A 16,475-nucleotide genomic window follows, 5' to 3' on the forward strand; every position below is an offset into this window, starting at 1 on the left:
TTAATGTGTCCTATTCATTACACTGTCTTAATTCAGCCAAAGAAATAACATAGAATTTCTGTGGCCACCCGACACCCAGACTTCATTTAAAAGGCTGTATCGATGGACCTGCTGCACTCTGGCTTAGCAGATTGCTGTTCTGTGTGTGTGCATGGCGTGTGTAAGCCTGTGCGTGCATGCATTTGAGCGTCCACACTTTAATTTTATTATAAAATCCGAGATGTGTGTGTGTGTGTGTGAGTGGGCGTGCCGCAGTCAGAGGGGTGTGGAGGGGGCTCGGGGACATCTGCTCTTCCTTTAGCGTGGCAGCGAACACAAAGGCCATCAAAGTGACAGAGGTTAAGTCAACCCATGGCATGGCAGCTGCTCACCCTCCCCATACATATCACCCTCTTGCCCATTCATACATCCTCTCCCTTAGGAACTCCCTCCACGTCCCCATGATGTCATTAGCCTAAACATTCAACTAATTATACAAAGTCTCGTTTTGGTCAGACACTTAAAATCTTATAAGTCACCTTGTGCTTTAATGAATTTATTACATTTTCTGAAACAGGATTTGCATACAGTGCCAGGCGGCCGATGAGTGTAAGGCAGAAGAGGAAAATCAATTAAGACTTAAACTGTTTGCCATTTATTCAACCGGGGAGGGACAAGCACTGCATGCATGGAAGTTAAATCAATTGCATGAGGCTTTTCAAAGGAGAGGGTAAAAAGAATTTAAATGGAGGTTAATAGGCCCCCACAAAATGTGCGCAACACAACTGTCTTTTTGCAAACGCGGGTTGTTTAACTGAGAGCCTTATATGCTTTTCCGAGTGAAATATGCAGTAGAAAGGTTTTCGAAGTGTAACACACATTTGTTGCGTTTACAGGTTGTCTGCGTTTAATGAGTTTTTGAGAACGTTTAATCATCAATTACACAAGCGTGGCAAAATAAAATGCTAAATCTGATCAGTAACATGACATTTTGTTATAGTATGATAATGTATTATTATTATTATTATTATTATTATTATTATCAGTTTAGACTTTTTGCTTAAAAAAAGTTAGTATTTTCTTTAAAATAAAATAAAAATGTTTTTACACTATTAAAAATGTAAAAAGCAGTGCACTGTATAATATTTACATGCAAAAATTTTATTTATTTGTTTCTTGATTACATTTTTGGTTGCTGTTTTTAATCTTCTTTTATGTATTTAAAATCTATTCAATATCGGTTTTGGGTATAAGCACTTATATTTTCACTGGGCTGATGTCATATGAGCCAACATAGAGGCGTGTTTATTTTTGGTCAGTCAATAAATAACATTTGAGATAGTGGTTTTGTAATGGCATTCTGAATTTCACATTTGAAAGCTGTGCATTTATCTTGATATTGTGCCAAATTACAGAATATAGACCCAGTACAAGTCTCAGTTTGTGGTGAAAAAAATAGTTTCAGTTCCTTACACTGCCATCTGTAGTTTACAGAGGGAAGTACAAGCTTATTTTTCCTTATCCTTTCATATCAGAGATAGAGGTATGTCAGTGTTTGTTGTGTATACTGAATTAAATTTAATCATTTTGTTTAGGCAATAATGCACAACTGCAATTAAAACTGTTTAAACTCTTTAAATCTTAAACTTTTGTTTGCAACTACTTTATTTATAAAAAAATAATGTTAAATGAAAAATGTAGTTTAATATACACATATTAGCTATAATACATAGTACTACATTGTATTATTATTATTATTATTATTATATAGGAATTGTATTATATTGAATAGCCCATAATAGCACACTGGATAATGTATGTCCAAATATTGCTTCAACATTTGTAGTTTTCAAAACATTATTCTTTTTCCTTGCTTAATCGGTGTATGGCAGATGTTGTCACTTAACCTTTTCAGTTGTGTGCTTTTCATTTAAAATGTCATAAGTTTATGCCATGTGACTGCAGACTAAATTGCATGATTTAAGGTTTGATCCGTGCAAATCAATTGAGCCTGCGAGGGCAGGTCAGGCGATTAGTCAGTGTTGTCTTTGAAAGTAAATTCCTAACAGAGCAGTTCAGACTGTTTCTTTGGAGAGCTGAGTCACTCAAGGAATTAACATATTGACTTGCATTTCATTTTCATGTTGTGCAAGCATCGTAAGTGACAAAGTGTAATACAGATCATTTATTTATTTACTGTATTATTATGATGTTTGGATTGTTGTTTAATTCTGGTTGTTTGATTAATTTTGTCTAAATTATATTTGGTAATTTGAACTCGAGAGCTACTAGATACCATACACTTGCACCAGACATTACATAACAAGTGAGGCAAATCTATTCTCTCCAGGCTGGGCATTTAGAGAGATATTTGTCGCTCCCAAGCACACCTTCGCCTTCAGGGCTGACAAAAGACATAACACAAAGACATATAAGCTGTGTAATCTTATCCAACAGACCTATCACACACACACACACACACCACAGAGAAAATCATAAACACACAAAACCACAGAGAAAATCATAAATTTGTTCCGTCTCTCTCTCTGTCTGGTTTCAGTCACATATGTGGAGCAGTCGGTAATAAAAAGGGAGGAAGGTCCAATTAGGGCTTTAAGCAACAAACACAGACGCCCCCCTATGAGGTTCAGTTCTGAGGCAGACGGGATTGTCATACTGAGTATTCAAATAGACTTCCCAAGCCCCTCCATTTGAAAACTCACTTTGATGTAAATGTGTGGACGGATGTTCATCACTTGAGCATCGTCTAAAGCAAACAACAGAGGACATTTTCGTCTCTGAGCAAACATCACGGAGCCTTTTATGTCCTCAAATAGGGCAGTTAATTTATCTAGATGTCAAAAGCGGGTCATTTTTGAATCCCAAGACGCACGTGACAAAAAAAAAAATGAATTGAAAATATATTTGAACACAAGCATAACATTGTAAGCAAGAAATTTACATGCCCCTGAGAGAACTGTGTAGCTGTCCAAAAATAGCACTGGACAATAATCGTCCACTCGCCAGCAATGTGTTCATTTTGTACGTTTGTTTATTATGTATTCGGGACGAAATGTGCCATATTGATTATTGTGGAAGTACGACGAGTGTCTAAGAGCGTGTTTACTCAGCGTGGCCATTGAAGATCATGGACTTTGATGAGGATGATAATTTCTCAGGGGGGGTGTACTTCTCCGGGAATCATAAAAACACTCAATGGGAACACTTTCAAACGGAGGTCAGGCCTGCAATAATATTTTCCCTGCACGATGATGGTTCTTTCCTGCGCAGAGCGGCCATCTGCGAGATGTGATTCCAAAGCTGAGTAAACTTTTTAGTAGAGGAGGTTGGAAAAAAACAAAAGACATAACAAAAGGGCATGATCTCCGTCAGAGTGTGTGTTTGAATGCGTGTGTGTGTGTGTGCTTGAGAGAGAGCTTTGGCTACGGACAAGACCCTCTTGACGGTGTTGCGGCAGTGACATGGCATTGCTTATCTGTAGAGGCTCATCCAGGGGCTTAGATCACGGTTAGGCCCGGGCATTTGTTCTGCCTCCACCTCTTACACACCCCCTCTCCCCTTCCCCCTTCCCCTCCCATGTCCTTTCTCATTATTTGCGCTCCTTGACTTTCTAGCCTTCAGTGGGATGAATCCCTATGTGGAGCTTAGCGCATCCCAGGAGGTGAACTGCTCCACGAGGGGAAACGTGAGGCACACATCAGAGTGACAAGACGAACACGCTCTCACTCTTGCTCCCTCCTAACCGGCCCCTTGAGATGAACCATCTCTGTCATCAGCAGGGACAGCTGTGAGTTAATTATGGATGCAATTAGTAGCATGATCATTATGTCATACAACACCTTTGAGGAATGTCACAGATTCATTTTTGGTTGTGTGGAATCGCATCAGTTTACATTGACTAGACTCTGTCTGGTGTGTCTAATTTAGACTTAAAGCTGAAGGATGTATTGCCATTTGTAGGATGATTTAGCAGAAAGAGCTTTAGTGCTATCGAAACATTGTTTGTTTGTTTTTTTTGTTTAGAGTACTCCGACCAACCTGACATGGCAACACTGGATCAACCAATTGCATTAGTTTGGGGTTGGGAGGTGTGTTTGTGAAACCATTATTATTATCATTTTGCAGTTCCATTCAGGGCCGCACAATGTATCTGAACCATAGGCTTGACCTGGTTATACTGGCTACAAGGGATGATTCTGGTGCAACATTTTAGATTGTCTACAAAGGGGAGACTTTATGAATAAAACTTCCTTGATAACAACAGTTAACAGATGCATTTAGAAGCAAAGACTATTATTGGAATGACTAAATGCTTGATTTCCAAAAAAGACTGATATGTCTTTTAGCTTGTTAGTTAAAGCAATAAAGCCCCAAATTTACAGTGGTTTACAGTGAATTTAGAACAGCTAAGGGGGGTTGTTAACACGACACAGAGTGGAGGTTAGTCCATTTTTTTAAAAAATATATTATTATTATATTATTATGTTTTATTCATAAAGTAAACACACGGCAACAAAAGTGAGGTCACTAGTGTAGGTTTGTAGAGTAATTTACAATGGCTTCAAATGTGGCTCAACTAACCAGAATCAAGGACCGGAACTATTAGTTTTGTAATCTTAAAGGAGAACTCCGGCACAAAATAAATCTTTGGTCTAAAAACACATTGGTACCTAGTCGACCGTTCGATTTGTTTTCATGATAATCGAATGTAAAAAGTTTTATCTCTAAAAACTGTTTAGCGTATAACGCTAGTATATGGGGGCATTTAATAAGTAAAAAGAAATTGCTTATTAATACCACTAACAAGGCTCAAAATAGACCCACACTAACACAGTAACATAATGAGGGTCCTTTCATGCAAAACAAAGCATTGACAACTTTGTAAGTGTACAGACCGTTTAATAAGAAGATGCTTTATAAAGACAATCCACTTCATGTATACAGGCAGGAGCCATCTTAGAAAACAGTCTCGACAAGTCGAACCACGAACAACAAAGTTCTAAAACTCTAAAACAAAGTTCTAAAACTCAAAGAGATAAAACTATTTTCATTCGATTATCATGAAAACAAATCTCAGAGAACGGTTGACTAGGTACCAATGAGTTTACTCAGCTACAATAAGACTGTCGTTCCAAATCCAGTTTTTGTGCATATCCAACTGAAATCCGATCAGATTTAGCTAGTGTGAACGGCAAAAAATCACATGAAATGCTATTTTTACAAATATGTTAGAAGCTACATCCATATGTGGATTGAAATCCAATTCAAATCGCATTTCTGAAAATCCATTTCAGTCTGACTGTTCTGATTGGATTTTGCATGGTTTATGCGACTTTCTCACACCATACGTGGTGTGAGATGTAAACTTTAGACGTTATTATAGGAAACATGCTCAAAGTTGCTGGTGAAACAAAATGTTGTGTTGTTGCAAAGTGCCAGATGAGCAGAAAATTACAATATAATGGAGACAAATTTTGGAACCGGCGGAGATGACAGACTGGAAAAAATCAGCCTCCTATGGTTCTGCCGCTGTCTCATAAGACAGTTAATTTAAATAAGACAACATCTATTCCATGCAAACCCCTCTTACCAACGCAATGTCATTTCCATAGAAGATAATCCAGATATTCCAGAAAATGAAAGAGCTTCATATTCACACAAATCGGATCTGAACAGTTGCGATACACAATCGGATACACAAATGAGTGGATTTGGACAGTGTGAACGTAGCTTAATTCACATTGTAGAGGGTTGACTAGTAATGCAAAATGTACACACTTCAAATTAAAATAGTATGTTGTTTTTTTCCCTGTAAGATTCACGCACATTCAGTTTTTATAATGGAATGTACCTGTAGAGATTAAACACGTCATTTTTATAACAACTTAAGTTAGTTGCCAGTAATATAAACCTTCCTTGTCACTTCAGTGAAATTTTAGGGTCAAGTATCAATGCACTCCCCAGTAACTTTTCAATTTAAAGCCCATGAAAACTCAACTTGTTTGTTGTTTTATATGACAACTGCTAAAGTATGTTGTCTGCAGGACCCTCCGTGAACCTCCACTGGTATGAACAGAGAGGCCTAAATGGCTTGAGGAAGGAGGGAATTTCTCCAGAGAAATGTGCTTTTTCCAGAGCAGTCCACTGAGATGGAAGATGTGGGTGGATGGCTGGCCAGCACTACGACTGTTTGATGTGGGAGGTCTTAACTTCACCCCGCTGGGTCGGACCCCAAGACTTCTCATTAACCGTGTCATCAAAGGCCCCGGCCCAAGTAATCATAACATTAGCGTTGACATTACCACACAGCTACAAGCTTCTTTCGAGCGCTCCACAAACATGCCTGCGCCGGCTGAGTCATTCCTCCGCAGCGAGGGAGCTTGGGCTGAAGCAAACTACGCTAGCCTGTACCCTGCACGCTTCAGCGAGAATACAAACACTGACATGACTGTGGACAAGCACGTAGCACCGTTTTCTCAAAGCGCTAAGGTAGGCGAGTACCTCTCTTTGCACTGCCCTTAATTAAAGCAACAGTCATTGCGAAAAGGCCCTCGGCGAGATCAGCTGTCAGGACTGCTCGGACAGCTCTGGGCTCCTCACCTCCACCTCCTCTGAGTCCCATCACATATGTTCCCATCTCCCGTCCAGAGGTCGATGGGGTTTTTGTGTTCGTACCTTGCTTTTAAGCCATCAGACACCCCCATGGGGCACATGAGGAAGATATATCTCTGTCACTCTCCCTGGATTGCGCCAAGGAAGGACGTGAGTGCACCCATCAGTTCGGTTCAAACCATGTCCCACCATCTCTTTTGGGGTTGGGAAACCAATTAGAGAGTGTATTTGCCATTAAACGACACATCTGTGACAAACCCAGCCACGGGGTCGCATGTTTATTATGTCATCACCCCGTGCGGCAGCCATTATTATAAATAAGTGTCAGTGTCTTTAGGTCACGGATGGAAATGGGATCTAGTTTTGGTCTGATTATGCCAATGGCCCTCTTAAGTGCTTCATTATGATCGTTCCTCCCAGATTCATATTTAATTCCAACCCAGAGTTTATCCGTTTAATGGGAAGCATTAAATGTGACCTGCGAAGATCACAGAGAGACGGAGAGAACAAGAAAAGGTTAGGGCCAACTCGGCTCACGCTGCTCAGAAAGTCTTTACACATGTTTTCTTCGGTCCCGGAAGATGTCGACTGGAGTTTGATTTGAAAGACAAACCCCTGCTCTCAACAGGCTCGTCATTGTTCCCTTTGAAAAAGCGGCTCTCCTCTTGCAACTATCAAACGACTTTTTAAAAGGTAATTAAACAGCAGGTCTCCTCCGCCGAGGGGCCGATGAGTTTCACTTCATTAGCATCACTGTGTATATTAACTCTTTGTGCTGAACAATTATGGAATTATGGACTGCCATATATGACGTGTCTGGCTGCTCTGAGGGGGAATTGAAGATGTGTGGGGGGGGGGGAAATGGTAATCTGTTAAACAACTCGATTATTTGTTATTCATGGGCTGATTAATGATTCTTTTTAAATGCAACAATAATCTCTGAGGGCCACTGAAAATAAATACACGTTTGATATGAAAATAGCACCTTTGGAGCAGTACAGAGGAAATTATTGTGAAAACTATTTTCATGATCCACAAATGATGCGTGTCAGTCATTGCAGTCTTGGGTGGTTTAATCTGAAAAGGGTATACAGTGACCCCTAAAAAGTATTTTGGACACTTAAGCCATAGTTAAATATAGAAACACTACCATTAAGATTTTTTTCATTTTTGAAATAAGTCTCTTATGTTCAACAAGGCTGCATTTATTTGATCAAAATACATTCAAATTGTGAAAATTTTATTGTTTTAAAATAAAATTTATTCCTGTAATGGCAAGGCTTTCAGTCTCACATGATTCTTCAAAAATCATTCTTATTTGGTGCTCATTTTTGTATTATCATTAATGTGGATTGATGATATTATCATTAATGTTTATTATCATCAATGTGCCAAAAAATGATTATTTTATGAGTTGAAAAATTCCAAAGAACAGCAAGTAGAAATTGTTTGTAAAATTATTTTATCAACTCTCACTATACATGAAACATTTCACACAAAAAAGTTTGAGTTTCAAATGGGTTTCAAATAACGTGAATACTTTCAAACAATTTAAAGTAACTCCACAGCATATTTCAATGCGTTGTCTTGTGTGTTTAAGGCCATGCCCTGTATTAGTATGTACTATGTGTCGAGGAGAGTGTATAGGCTGGCTGACCCCATTGCCGATCTACATACAGCTTAGAAAGCAAAGCAGCTCCCTCCATCAGCATGCAGTGACAGACTCCTCTGTTTAATGCACTCCCTCAGTTTATAAATGCCCAAAGTGTGATAAACATTTCTGCCGGGCCGATGCACAGGTCAGGTGCTCGAAGGTGTAGGTGGTGTGGCCTCTAGATAACCACTCGAAAGAAATGTGCAGCCATTTGGTCTTTAGAAAGTCAAAGAGCCAAACCGTAGCAAAGACCAATAGTTATGCCAGGCTGAGAAAGTACACTTTGCATTTTGCTTTATTGCTTATACAAATAATTTGTAGAAATCCTATAGCTACTTTTTCATGTGTTGCCATTGTTTCCCAGTTCCATACCTACTGAAGTACAATGAGCTGAAAGAAGCAAAATGAGATGAGGAAATGGTAAGAGGAGTGATGCATTGTGGGATATCTACATTGTAAAGCGCTTGACAGTTGACAGATGAGCTTTCATTTGAGTAAAGCCACCCAACGGAGGCCAAAACATCAGCTCCCTGGAAACTAAAGGACAGTCTAAAGACATCTTCATTGCAACTATGACGGTTCAATTGTTGCTTGCATTCAAATTCAGCTTGATTGATGTTCCTAATGAATCTTTATACGTTAAATATGTCCATCTCAGACTCCCATGCTGTAATGTACTGGTTTTGGTGCATTCTGTAACATCTAGACAACATAAGTCAAAAAAGTCGTCTCCTCCCCCCCAAAAAACAAACAAACTGAAAATGCCGATGAATAGATGCCAGTTATAGTATACAACATTGATGAGCACAATGCAACTTCATTATTTCCTAGTTGGAATTTTGTCATCGGACAGTTTATTCCTTTGAAGAATGAACTTATTGTCTTATTCTGACTTTGATGTGATAATGTGGTGAGATATGGACAGTTTAAATGTTCTGACTATTTGCTTTTAATATAAAGTCTGTCTTTTATGACCAGGTGCTGCAAGATTAATTGAGTCGTGGATGTCTGGCTTTCAAAGCCTGTAGTACCTAGGAGGGATCCTGGATCAGGCAAAGCAAAGAGACAATCTCATTAATATATGATTAATAGTAGCTGGCAAGGAGATTAATTAGTGTTTGTGACAGTAAATGTTTACCAGGCCTTTGTTTTCCCCTGGAATGTCAATTTGTCTTTTCTTAACGTGTTTCCCCTCCCAGCAACTCTTCTGAAAGAGCACACAACTTTGCATATTCTAGTCTTGTCCCATTTCATTCTTCCCCTGCCCAGAACACCAGCCCGGGAATTAAACGGCTCAAACATGATTGATTACTTTTCTCTTTTATTTGCAAGCTGAAAATCCAAAGTAGTTGTTTTCTTTCTTTTTAGTTTCTTTTTTTTCCCCCCTTCAGTCCACCTCTTGTTTTTCTTTCTCTCTCGTTCGTTGTACTTGTTCGTCCTGGTCTTATTGGTGACCCAGGCTCATTGATACAGGAATGTCTACCGGCTCACGCTTTGCAGTAGGATTGATTTGAGTCACTGCAGGAAGAAGTTTGTGTGTTTTTCCCACAGGGGCCCTTGTCCTGACTTTGCCCTAGACGCACAAATACACGTGTATGTGTGTGTGAGGGTTTACATGGCTATAGTTTAGAGACAAATTTGTTGACAAAAGTGTGTAAAAGTGGACAAAAACTTATTTTAGGGACATCCAGGGACATCCTCAATTAAGAAAAAGTTATTATTTGGATTAGTCTGGAGTTAGAGCTCCAGACAATTTTTAAATATTAAAAAAAAAAAAAACAATTTTACAAATCTTTCTGGAGTCAGAAAGATTTGTATTTTTTTTTTAATGTACAACATAATTTATTTGATAAAAGAAAAAAATATGTAAAATTGATAATTATAATTTTAAATAAATCAGTAATAATGATAATTACAATTTAAGTAATGTTTTGCATTTTAATATATAATTTAAACGCAATTTATTCCTGTGATGGCAAAGCTGAATTTTCAGCTTCATTACTCAAGTCTTCAGTGTCACATGATCTTTCAGAAATCATAAATTTGGTACTGCTTAAGAATTTTTTTTTATTATAATTATCAATTGTACAAATCAGTACTGTTGTGCTGCTTAATATATTTGTGGAAATCTTGATTAAAAAAATCGGTATTCTTTGATGAATAGAGCATTCAAAAGAGCAGCATTTATTTGAAATAGAATATTTTGTAACATAAAAGTCTGTCACTCTTGATAAATTCATTTTTGTTGAATACAAGCATTAATTTCCAAATTTGGTCAATAAAAATTTGTTCCAATTTGATGCGGCCAGTCTGATCCTAAATATATTTGTACCATTAAATGGTTTGTCTTTTTGGGAAGTAAATTTTATAACCAATAATATTTTCGTAAAGTATGCCTTTTTATTTTTGGGAATTATGAATTTATATAACAAAACTCTATTGTAAATATGTGTATTTATTTACACTCTTATCATATAAAAAATCACACCATCTCACTAATATTTCCTGGTGAATTCTGAATCAAACATGACTGAAAAATGACTTGTGGTTCAGTGAAGAAGTCAGCTGTGAAGCCAGAATCATGCCTCTGAATGAGTCACTGACTGAGTAAACCTGATTCACTCCATTAACTTAGGTTTGAGGCTGTTTCATGAATATTTTTTTGACTGACTCATTAAAAAGAAATATAAATAAAGTTGTATGTTAGTATGCTATCTTGAACGTAGCCAATACTTTCCCGACTGTCGTCAATGTTCCATTGTATTTTAAATGACTGTCGCAGTTTTATTTTTTTTTAATTAAGGCATATGCAATAAAATAATCTCCTGGAATATTAAAAGACATTACAAAGTAAGTGTGATTTGAATCATTTTAGACCATTTAGGTTATCAATGTTTTGATTATTTCTATATGACATGCCTTCACATCAATGAGCAACTTGAGACCTAGAAAATATTTCATTGGTCTAAAGAGGCATCAAATCATTATAATACACACATTTGATACCAGCACAGTAAACCATTTAATACATTCACTTCAGTGAGCCATTTACCATTGCTATTAAACAGCTCTGTCAGTCTGAGATGGCATTCTCTGTTTGGGACATATGGCCATGAATAGTTAGGGTTTTACCACGCGACCATGCACACAGATGGGGTTGCGGTTTTACGATGCTCGCCACTTTCGCTGATCCAGCATTTTTCATAAAATGACTCTGAACTGCAGTTCTCTGTTGAACAATAAAGACAACAGCATAAATTTGTTTGTTTATAGCTGTACATTGCAAATTAAGACTCGCCTTTAATTGAGAAAGTGGCATCTGTTCGCTTTATTCTGAAAAAGCTAGCAGGTCCCTAAATCTTATTTTGTATGGGGTTTCATCTTTTATTCTGTTCCTCAACTGACAGTGATTTGAAGCATCACTGTGCATGACTGTCATTTTTCAGGTCACTTCTCACTCTTTTTGATACCATACCATCTTTTTATGTCTTGATGCACTCAGAGCCTTTATTCCATCGTGGTAAGCGTACGTCAACTGCAAGAAAAAGACAAATTCATCAGAATATATGGCTTTTAATGTAAAAGCCAATCATCCTTCCTATCGTTTTTATTGAGTTTGCAGATCGGATTGACGCGGGCCGGGATCAGGGGGCTAAGAGGATGGCCACCAGTACAGGACGTTTGGCTCCTGCCCACTTATACAATAAAAAGCCCTTTCTGGGAAATTGTTCAAAAAACGACAAGACTTTTCATCGTGGCTGCAGCACAGAGTAACTTTTCTTAGATTATTTTCATTGTTGATAATCTCTTTAACTATAGAGGTGAGTCGCCACACCTGAACCTCTTTATCCGGGACTGCGGAGATGGCGTGGACGTTAATCCCATAATTCTTTGGGAGGGCACTGCTGTTTCCCCACTCCACATGCCTATGTATGTCTCTGCAGAAGGAAAGCATGGGAAAAGTAGATTGAGAGTGGCTCCATTTCATTTCAATATACATCTTGCCCTTTCAGCAGGATACATCCACATTCTAGTTCCCGTGTTCAGTTGAAGATAATGGTACATGTTTGTTTTTATAATTGTATGATTTCTTTCAATAAATAATGGACAGAATTTATGATATTTTCTTATCATGCATCTCCAAAAGACCCAATATAAAATAATAGGTAGTTGATCAGATCTTTTGATATTGATTCAAGTTTGATTTATAATGGGACCGTAGACTAGTATCAAAGTTAGCTAGGGCATGTGCTCACTGCTTTCATTACCTGTTGTATTTGTGTGCATATATCTGTGTTAATTTAGATCATTAGCCTTGCCATTGGATGTTTTCATTCAAAGGTGCAAATTTAACTTATGCACATAATTTGAATATCACATAAAACATTTGAAAATAAAGCTGCATTCACGCCATGTCGTAATCACCGTTATTATGAGATTCAAACTTGTAAAAAGCATTCACGTATTTGTAGAATTCGTAATTTGCCGACTTGTACCACCTGACATCTGCAGATTTATTTTGCCGTTGATATGTGATTGGTGGTGGATAAGGCACATGCCTTTGGTGTGAGAGACCCGGGTTCGAGTCCACTGCGAGACACCAATGTGTCAATGAGCAAGACACTTACCCCATAGTTGCTCCAGAGTTGTGTGACCTCTGACATGTATAATTGTAAGTCTATTTGGATAAAAGCGTCAGCTAAATGAACAAATGTAAATGTAGAAACGCATAATTCCTAGGACGTGCTCAGAGTAGAACGTTTTATTTTGTCATCTCATAATTAAGGTAATAATGTAATGGCATGAACCCAGCATAAAGCACTGGGCGATATTGGCGAAGTTGCAGCACTCCCCAAGGCTCTTTTTTTCGTCCATCCTAAATTACTTGAGCCTCAGAGCGGGCAGACAAAACACAATAAACACTGGGAGGATATTATACCAAAATCAGATGGCAAAACCGAGGCAAAGTCGCATCTTTTTGTTGCTTAAATGAGGGGTTTATCTAGAAAATGGGTTTCCATTGTAGTTTATGCATATATCTTCTTATTATATATAAAAAATATCCTCATCAATTGAGTGCATGTTTTTTATGCACATTTTTCAAATGTATGCGATTTCTTGGATTCCATCCAGCATTTGTTTTAAGCAACATGCCAAAATTCACATAGAAATAGGTGGATGGAATTGGCTTAGCTAGTATCATTTAAACAAATTTCAAGTTTTGTGCTTTGGTTTAATGTGTTGGGAAACAATTTAATTGGATAGAATTGAATAACTTATTTGACCCGTGATGAATAATATTATAAACTTAAGAAGCTTCACTGCTTTGCTTGTTGTTTTTCCTAAAACCGAAATACAACTTTTGTGATAGATTTCTTTTAAAAATGAAAAGAGAATAGTAGCTGTTTTTTTAATAACACACTTGACATCAGAGCGACATAATACCAGTGAAAATTAAAACTCGTCTGCCCGCTCGCTCGCTTTTATTAGGAATCCTGAGATTGCTTTGTTCTTGGGCTGACATCATATTTGAGGCTTGGTTTATTTTTGTGTGGAATGGGGTTGTTCACAACAGTCCATGCAAATCAAAAGCCTTGATTTATGCACCTTTCTAGTGGCGGCTGGAACATTAAATTTAATTTTGCTGTTGCAGCCGTGTTCCACCTTGCGCAGGCTTGACACGGTGAACTGGGCCCGCCGGAGCACGGGAATTCATTACTACTTCCACAATATGCGAAAGCCACATTTGAATGAAACATTTGTCTCTTGTCAGAACAGTGTAAGATCTACTCTCTCTATACAGATATATTAAAAATAGGAGGGGAGGAAGGCCTCGCACTTGACTGTAACAAAGCTAGAAGTCGCATGGCCGTGGCACATTAGAATAAGGCTTGTTGGATGTGGGCTGGGAAACAATCTGTTTCTTGCCATGATATTCCATTACTGTTTTGGAAAAAATAGCACCAAGCAAAGTAATGAGATTTGTTTTCCTCTCCTACTTTTCTATTTTAGAGTATTGGAGGCACGCTGAAATACAAATATCATTAAATACAAGACACAAGTAGCTTCAGTAGCTCGTTGTATTTATTTATTTGTATTTTCCTCAACCAAATGAACAGTAAGTTACATACAGTTACATACATTTGTAAGACCGTGTAAGACCTGTAATACATTATTATCATCAAGGTCTCATTTGTCAACATTAGTTAATGTATTACCTAACATGAACTAACAATGAGCAATACATTTGTTACTGTATTTATTGACATTTGTTAATTTTAGTTTAAAAAAAAAATCTAGTTGTCCATTGTTAGTTCATGGTGCATTAACTAATGTTAACAAATACAACTTTTGATTTTAATAATGTATTAGTAAATGTTAAAATTAAAATAAACTAAGATTAATAATTTGAGCGTCAGCGTCAGTTCTGGCAGGCCAAGTATCAAGATGCTGCTAACGCTATCTGTTGTCATTTGCAACTGCTCGCATTGCACTATGTAGCGATATTAGCACTATACAGCACAGATCATAGCTTGCAGTGATAGATAGTTAGTAAATAATTTCATCTGCTAAATTTTACTTGTCTTTCTTCTGCTTAGTACATTACCCCTGGATGCCATTCACATATAGCGCCTAAATGGTAAAATGGTAAATCGCTTTCATAGACCTAATGGCTACCAAAGCCCTTTACATTTTTGCCTCACATTCACCCACTAATACACTCATTCTTACACCGACGGCGGTGTCAGCCATACAAGGTGCCATCCAGCTTATCAGGAGCAGCTGGGGTTAGGTGTCTTACTCATGGACACCTCGACACTTGGTCAGGTGGAACCGAGGATTGAACCACTGTAGACAACCAACATGAACCAATGAGCCACTGCCACTCCTAAAACACATAGAGTAGGCACGCTGTGTTCTCCTTTTTCCAAAGCGCTAGGGCAGTTGCACTCCGGAGGCGTCGGCCGTTGCTGGTTCTTGTCATGTGACCTATGGTGCGCTTGCGAACGAGCGCTTCGCTTCCATTATGAGCACTAATGCTGCTGCTGCCCCCTGACTCTTTGCTAAAGTCATGGTGCTCATGAATGGTCAGGAGACTCATCTGAACTGAAACATATTGCCAACTAATTCGTATTTATTCATAAATATTTCTAAGAATTTAATTGTCTAATTCCATATCTTGTCTATTCACAAGAGGTTGCCGTATGGTTTGTTTCGGGGGAATAGTTCTGCTCTCAGTAGTAAACTGTGAGCGTTCCCTAATGCTGCTGCTGTCCTCTGACTCTCTGCTATTTCATGGTGCTCATGAAATGTCAAAGGACTCCCTGAACAGAGCCATGCCGCCAAATTTTAATTATCAACTTGAATTGCATTTTATTCAATACAATTTCCTGGTGCAAACTGAATTATTTCTGCTGTGGCACAGCTCTAAAAGACATAGTTGACAGTCACTATTCAGTGAGTCAATTAAAAGCATGTATCCTAATCAGTTATTGTCATGTGTGTTCTTGACTTAATGGACCTGACAGAAGTGCTGTAGAAGTGCAGTTGATTCTTAACTAACGTTAACTAATGAAGCCTTATTGTAAAGTGTTACCTCACTTTACCTCACTGTTACCTTGCAAGAATTAGAGACATTTTAATGACTTTTCATTGACTTTTTTGTAGCAGCAGTTGGACAAGTGCAGTCCAATAACTAAAAACTATATTTAATAGGCCTATCAATTTTAAACAGACAAGAAGTCTGATGGAAAAAATATGAGTTGATGAAATATGAATATCCTCACGAAAGTTTAGTGTTCCCCTGAGAAACATACAACAATTTTTGTGTTCTTCGTGAGTGAATGCAAAGTTCTCGGTGGAGCACAAAACCTTTTTGCTAGCAAACGCAAAGTTTCGAAACGCAAAACATTTGTGAGAGAATGAAAAACATTGACACAATCTTCCTTTCCTTTCTTTTATATTTTTCCTTCACCATGTCCCTTTAGGGGCTCCGTATGTTTCTGCTAAGTAGTATTGCAGAAAACACAGTCAGAGTATATTAGTAGTGTAGCGTCCGAATCGGTGGAAAAAATTCAAGAGAACCGTTAACGGAACGAATATCGTTCTGTGTGGCTCTAGATTACATCCGCATGCTGTTGACTTGAAAGCAGCAAGGTTGATTACATGACCAGTGTAGTATGGCAGGGTGCCACCCTTTGATAAAGTA

The 16,475-nt window shown here is 38.0% G+C and overlaps 1 long non-coding RNA gene across 1 annotated transcript in view; it reads left to right on the forward strand.

The window, feature by feature from the left end:
- Positions 1-7,594, forward strand: part of LOC120490668 (uncharacterized) — a 44,949-nt gene extending 37,355 nt beyond the window's left edge. Inside the window, exon 4 of the long non-coding RNA XR_005625110.2 lies at positions 6,045-7,594. This is a non-coding gene — a long non-coding RNA (uncharacterized LOC120490668). The remainder of the gene's footprint in view (positions 1-6,044) is intronic.
- The last annotated feature ends 8,881 nt before the right edge of the window (positions 7,595-16,475 follow it).

This window comes from Pimephales promelas, chromosome 19 (genome assembly GCF_988280905.1).
Source record: "Pimephales promelas chromosome 19, fPimPro1.hap1.1, whole genome shotgun sequence".
In the NCBI taxonomy this organism is placed as follows: Eukaryota; Metazoa; Chordata; class Actinopteri; order Cypriniformes; family Leuciscidae; genus Pimephales; species Pimephales promelas.